At 47.2% G+C, this 5,385-nt stretch overlaps 1 protein-coding gene across 1 annotated transcript in view; it reads right to left on the reverse strand.

Annotated features, from left to right (window-relative positions):
- Window positions 1-1,794, reverse strand: part of Tmem50a (transmembrane protein 50A) — a 28,569-nt gene extending 26,775 nt beyond the window's left edge. The window contains exon 1 of the mRNA XM_004637591.2: window positions 1,665-1,794. The gene's annotated coding sequence lies outside the window, so the exon portion shown is untranslated. The remainder of the gene's footprint in view (window positions 1-1,664) is intronic.
- Window positions 1,795-5,385: the final 3,591 nt, after the last annotated feature.

Raw genomic sequence — 5,385 nt, forward strand, 5'->3', positions numbered from 1 at the left:
AAATCACTAAGTAGCCTAGGTTGCTAGCAGTGATCCTCCTGGGATTGACACACACAGCCATGCCAGACACTGTTTCAGCTTTTTTTTTTTTTTTTGAAGTTAAAAGATGGTTATGTGGTGGTGTACACCTGTAATCCCAGCACTCAAGAGGCTGAGGCAGGACCACTATTCATTTGAGAGCCGGTCTGGACTACAAAGTGATTTCAAGGCCAGCCTGAACTGCACAGTGGAACCCTGTCTCAACAAACAAAGTAACAATAATGATAAAAGATAGTTTTGTACATTTAAGTAGTATGAACAAAAGTATATTTAAGTAATACGAATAAAGGCAGCTATCTGAATATTAAAAATTTTAACTATTGGTTGACATCCTAAAAATTCTCAGATTCTAATTATTTTCAAATATATTACCAAATTAATTTAAGTAACCCTTAAATAATGAGTATAATTAATTTTATATGATGGCTCCAGAGCACTAATATAGTCAGGAAGGACTATATTATTGACTAATATAGTCAACCCTTGGCTGAGTTACAGCACAGCTGAAAAAACACTTCTCTTGGGAACTTACACATTTTTTTTTTCATAGAACCTGTGTTTCTCCCCACCCAGATTAAGGACACTGCCCTGGAGGTTTTAACTATACCCACATCATTTCTTTCCATCTCATCAGTTTTTCCTTCTTCAAGTCTACCTTTGCATCATTTCTATAAAAACATTCATTTTATTTTACTGTCTCCTCAAAAGTGTCAACCAAGATTAAATAATTCATTGCTATTTAAGTTGTCATAACTGGCCTAAAATTGTCTTTAACAAATTACACAAAACACTCCTATAAGCTCAGTTGTGCAGAACTGGCCTGAGACATATACATAGTATCTTCAGAGTGTGAAAAAACCTGAATTCCGTGTAACTTGCTAATAATAGTCAAGACAAACCCAAACTCCCGCAGCTACTCTGTAGCCAGCAACGAGGACCAGCCCAAACCACTGCACCCTAAAAGTGCAACGACTTCAAGTTTTTACCTTCCGTTTTGAACAGTAAATATCAAAAGCTATGATTATAATCAGGGCTGATACGCCCGTAGGACGAGTTCAATTCTGAAAATTCACTCATTTCGTTCTTCCCTGAGAAGCACAGCCACGCGTGATGTTTTTATTTTCGGTTTACCCCATCGACCCCGCCCTGAATCCATTTTTCTTCGCATGATTACTGCCACACTCCAGCGCAAACTCCGCCCTCCAGATTGGGGAGTATTTCAGGTCCAGGGAGTGGGCTGAGACTTGAAGATCTAGAAACTAATTCTAGTTCTGCCACCTCTCTCGTGTGTCAATCAGCCGGTCGCGCTCGCTCTCGGGATCTGTGTCCGGCTCCCAAGCAGAGGGACCAGATGACTTTTAGGGACACCGATGTCCCGGGCAGGGCTGCGGTCCCCGCCCTAGCCTCCCATCCCCCAGGCCCGCGCGTGGTGAGGCTGGACGCGGTCGCGCTCTCCCAGCCGCCGGGTCAGGGCAGCAGGAAGTGGCCGGGCTGCTCCAGCGAGGCGCAGCCCCAGTCAGCAGCTTCCCACAGGGTGGAGGGGAAGACCCACAGGCGTCAGCCTGGGTCTGCACCTGGTCCAGCCTGGAGCTGCTCCCTACTACTCTTAGCCACCCGGCACTTACGTCCAGCCCTGGCCGAGCAGTACGTCCGGAGCCGGGTGTCACGCCGCACCGGGCTGCTTCACTCGCCCCTAGTCCCAGTCAAGAAAACAAAACGACCACAAGCCGCCAGACCCGGATGTAGCAGCTCCGCCCCCGGCCAGTTGCGCATGCGGAGACCAGGAAGGGGCGGGGCATGGGGAAGAGAAGGGCGGGGCAGAGGCGAGTCACGCCCACCGCGCCGGCCAGTCTGCGCAGGCCCGGTGGCGCTCCGGTGTTTCCCACCGCTGCTAGCCTCTGGAGGTGGGCAGTGGTAGTAGGCAGCCTTTTAAGGGCTGGCGTGTGGAGTCCTTTTTTACCTAAACTCTCAAAGAGAAGGATCCCTCTAGCCTCAGTGTCCATCTTTTAGGTGAGGCTGGCAATTTTCTAGTGTCGATCTGTGGCTATCTCAGCTGTGAGTGGCAGGTAAACCATCTGGTCCTGCCGGACTTGACAGTGCACGCTCTGTATCCCAGCACTCGGAAGGCTGAGGCAGGAGGATCATTGCAAATTGGAGACCAGTCTGGGCTGCAAAGTGAAACCAAGGCCAGCCTGAGCTACATAGTTGGACAGTGTTGCAAAACAAAACAAAACAGGGGCCGGGGAGTAGGCTTAGTGAAATACGCGCTTCCCTGGCAAGCGCAAGGAACTGAGTTCAATCCCTGGTTCCACAAAAAAAAAAAAAAAAAAAAAAAAATCTGGTCCTGCGGTGTACAGAGTGGCCACATTCGCAGCACTGCGTACTCAGTTTTTAAGTACCTTTTTTTTTTTCCCCTAGGAGCACTGCAGCTGCACCTCCACACCAGAGAACGGCTCGGCCCGCAGCAGGGACTTCCCAGTTTGGCGTTAAGGGGATACAGGGGGCCCAGACTCTGGGGGACTTGGTTCTGGGTCACTTGGTGACCCTCTTGTGGGACTTGGTCTTTCTTTGCCGTTTGTCTTTGCGGGGGGTTTCTCAGCCTCTGCACCCTTAACTTTTGGGACTAGATGATTCTGTTCATGGCAACTGTCCTGTACATTGCAGGATGTTTATCTGCACCCCTGTCTTCTAACCACTAGAAACAAAGCGGCTCCCCCGGGTGTGACAACCAAAAAAATCTCCAGGTTTTGTGGAGTATGCCATCCCGGGGAAAGTTGTCTGGTGAAACCACTGTTTAGGGGAATATCCTGGGTTTTCGGGAAATGACCCTTTGGAAACAGGAAGAAGATCAGACATATAGCTGATGTCTTAGCTATGCGAGGGACTGGAGGCCACAACGCCCTTCTTACGGAAACGGTCGTTCCGGGTCCCGCGTCTGTGATGTCCCGTATCCGCGAGTCTGAGCCTGCTCGGGAGAAGGCGCCTCCGGAGGAAGTGCAGGCGCTGCAGGAGGTCTGAGACGCCGAACTGTCGCCAGCCCCGGCCGGGTTGCGGGGAGGCGCGGCCGCTGCTGCTGCTGCTGTCCGGGATGTGCGAACCGGCTCCTCCTTACGGACCCCGGGGCAAGTCCCTGTCTGGGAGAAAGTGGGGAACCTAAGGCGATCACCCCAGAGCGATGATTCTACGGCTTGGACACTAGTGTGCGCACCCAGAAGAACACTTGAGATAGATCTAGGATGATGTCTCAGGGCAGAGCCCCTCCCTATTCACTACGGAGAAACTCGTCGTTTAGAAAGGCGGGTATGTTCATTTTACTTGCGTGTGTATGGAGACAAATCTGTCAGTTGGCTGGGGTGGTTAGGCTGGGGTGGTTAGGCTGCGGTGATTCCATATATTCCTTCAATATATGGAATCTGTAAAGGAGCTTTGAGTTGTGGGGGCGCTGGCTGATTAATAGATAAAACCATATAATACAATCCATAGCCAGTTATGTATGCATGCATTAATGGTACTGAAGATTGAAGTCACGGCCTCAAGTCTGGCAGGCAAGTTCACTACCACTGAACTACATCCCCAGCTTCGCGGTCTATTTTTAAATTATTATTATTTTTTAAATTTTTATTTATTTGTGTGTGTGTGTGTGTGGCCAGCTCAGCCCACCAGGGGGCGGGGCTGGCTGGCATGTGGTGCTGGGGGATTGAACCTAGGTCCCTTTGCTTTGCTAAGCTCGTTCTAAGTAGGTGCTTTAGACCACTGAGCCATCTCACCAGCCCTCTATTTTTAAATAGATAGTATCCTTATCACTCAGGATTAAAGGTTCATGGTGACTGTTTAATGTTTAAGTGCAGAGGAATCTAGTAAGGCTTTTTTTTTTTTTCTTTTTTGTGTGCTGGGAATGGAATTCAGAAACCCCCTTCATGCTAAAAGGCTACACCCCGCCAGCCCCAACCGGCAGTTGTGTTTTTTGTTTGTTTGGTTGGTTGGTTGTGCATGTGGTGCCTAATTAGGACCCTGTAAATGCCAGGCAAGCATTGCCCTACCTCCAACCAATTTCAAGCAGAATCCCCAATTCTCAAGCAGTTCTTCATGAAACTTTTTAATGTGTGTTGATGACTACCATTAGTTTATCAGCTCTTAGCATTAAACAAGTCTTGACTAAAACTTCTAGTAAGCTGTTGACTATAGAAAACAGTCATTAGCTTTTCTTTCTCTTTGCATCTCCTCTTTCCCTATTTCTTTTAACCTTTAATGTCCTTAACATGATTCTCAAATACTTATTAAACATGAGTGAGCTCTTTTAATAAAATACATGCTTGATTTGTCCTTCTTAGTCTTTTGGAAATATGGTAGAGAATTAACGAAAATGGTTCTCTTTTGTGAGTACAGTGGAGCTGATAGAAATAGCAAAGGGCAATGAATGCAGTAAAAGCTTTGGGAACAGTTAACCTTGATTTACTTGCTAGTCTCAGAACAGTTCCTGGGGCCAGGGAGATGGGTCAGTACAATAAGCACTTGCCTGGCAAGCACAAGGGCCTGAGTTCAATCCCCGGTTCCGGAGGAGGAGGAGGAGGAGGAGGAGGAGGAGATGAGCTCTATATAGCTTGTTATAGTAAAAAAAAGCAGATCTAAAAATAGTAAATAAGTTCTCTCCTGTGAAAAGGGCCAAGTAAAGGTCTATTTTTGGTGGGCAACCTTTCCAGATGTGCTGGGCCCATCCTGGACAGACCCATACTCCAGAAAACCCCTAAGTGCAAAAAAGTCCTGGTTTCCAGCAATGAGTGTACAAGATTGGAGGAGGGGGAACTATGAAACCATTCAGTGGCCACACAAAAGAGGCTGAAGATGATATAGTTCCTAGTGTAAATAATATGACAATCACCTGCCTCCACTGAATGGTGAGTTGGTGTCTGTGACTGGTGGTTCATAATCACAGGTCTTCCACTGTTAACTTCTTTCACAGAAACTTAAATTCGGAAGTACGTAATTTGAGTTCTATTCTCAAGTATTAACCATCCTGTGAGCTGTAGCACTTCGTATGGAGATAGATATCGTTAGTTTAATTGATAGCTTTCTGAATCATTGTATCAATGTGTTCTAAGAATTCAAATAATGAAAATGATAATGAATCTGGCTTAGGGGTGGCGCACACCTGTAAAGCCCACACACCACAGGTTCAAGGCCAGCTTGGGCTACATAGTGAGCTCAAAGCCAGCCTGAACTACATAGAAGGAACCCTGTTTCAAAAAATAAAAACTTGCTGAGGATATAGCTGAGTGGCACAGTGCCTGCTTGGCAAGTGAATTTGGCCCTGAGTTTGATCTCTGCTTCCCCCTACAGAAAAAAAAA

Source organism: Octodon degus, unplaced genomic scaffold (genome assembly GCF_000260255.1).
Source record: "Octodon degus isolate 3935 unplaced genomic scaffold, OctDeg1.0 scaffold00092, whole genome shotgun sequence".
NCBI classification, from domain to species: Eukaryota; Metazoa; Chordata; class Mammalia; order Rodentia; family Octodontidae; genus Octodon; species Octodon degus.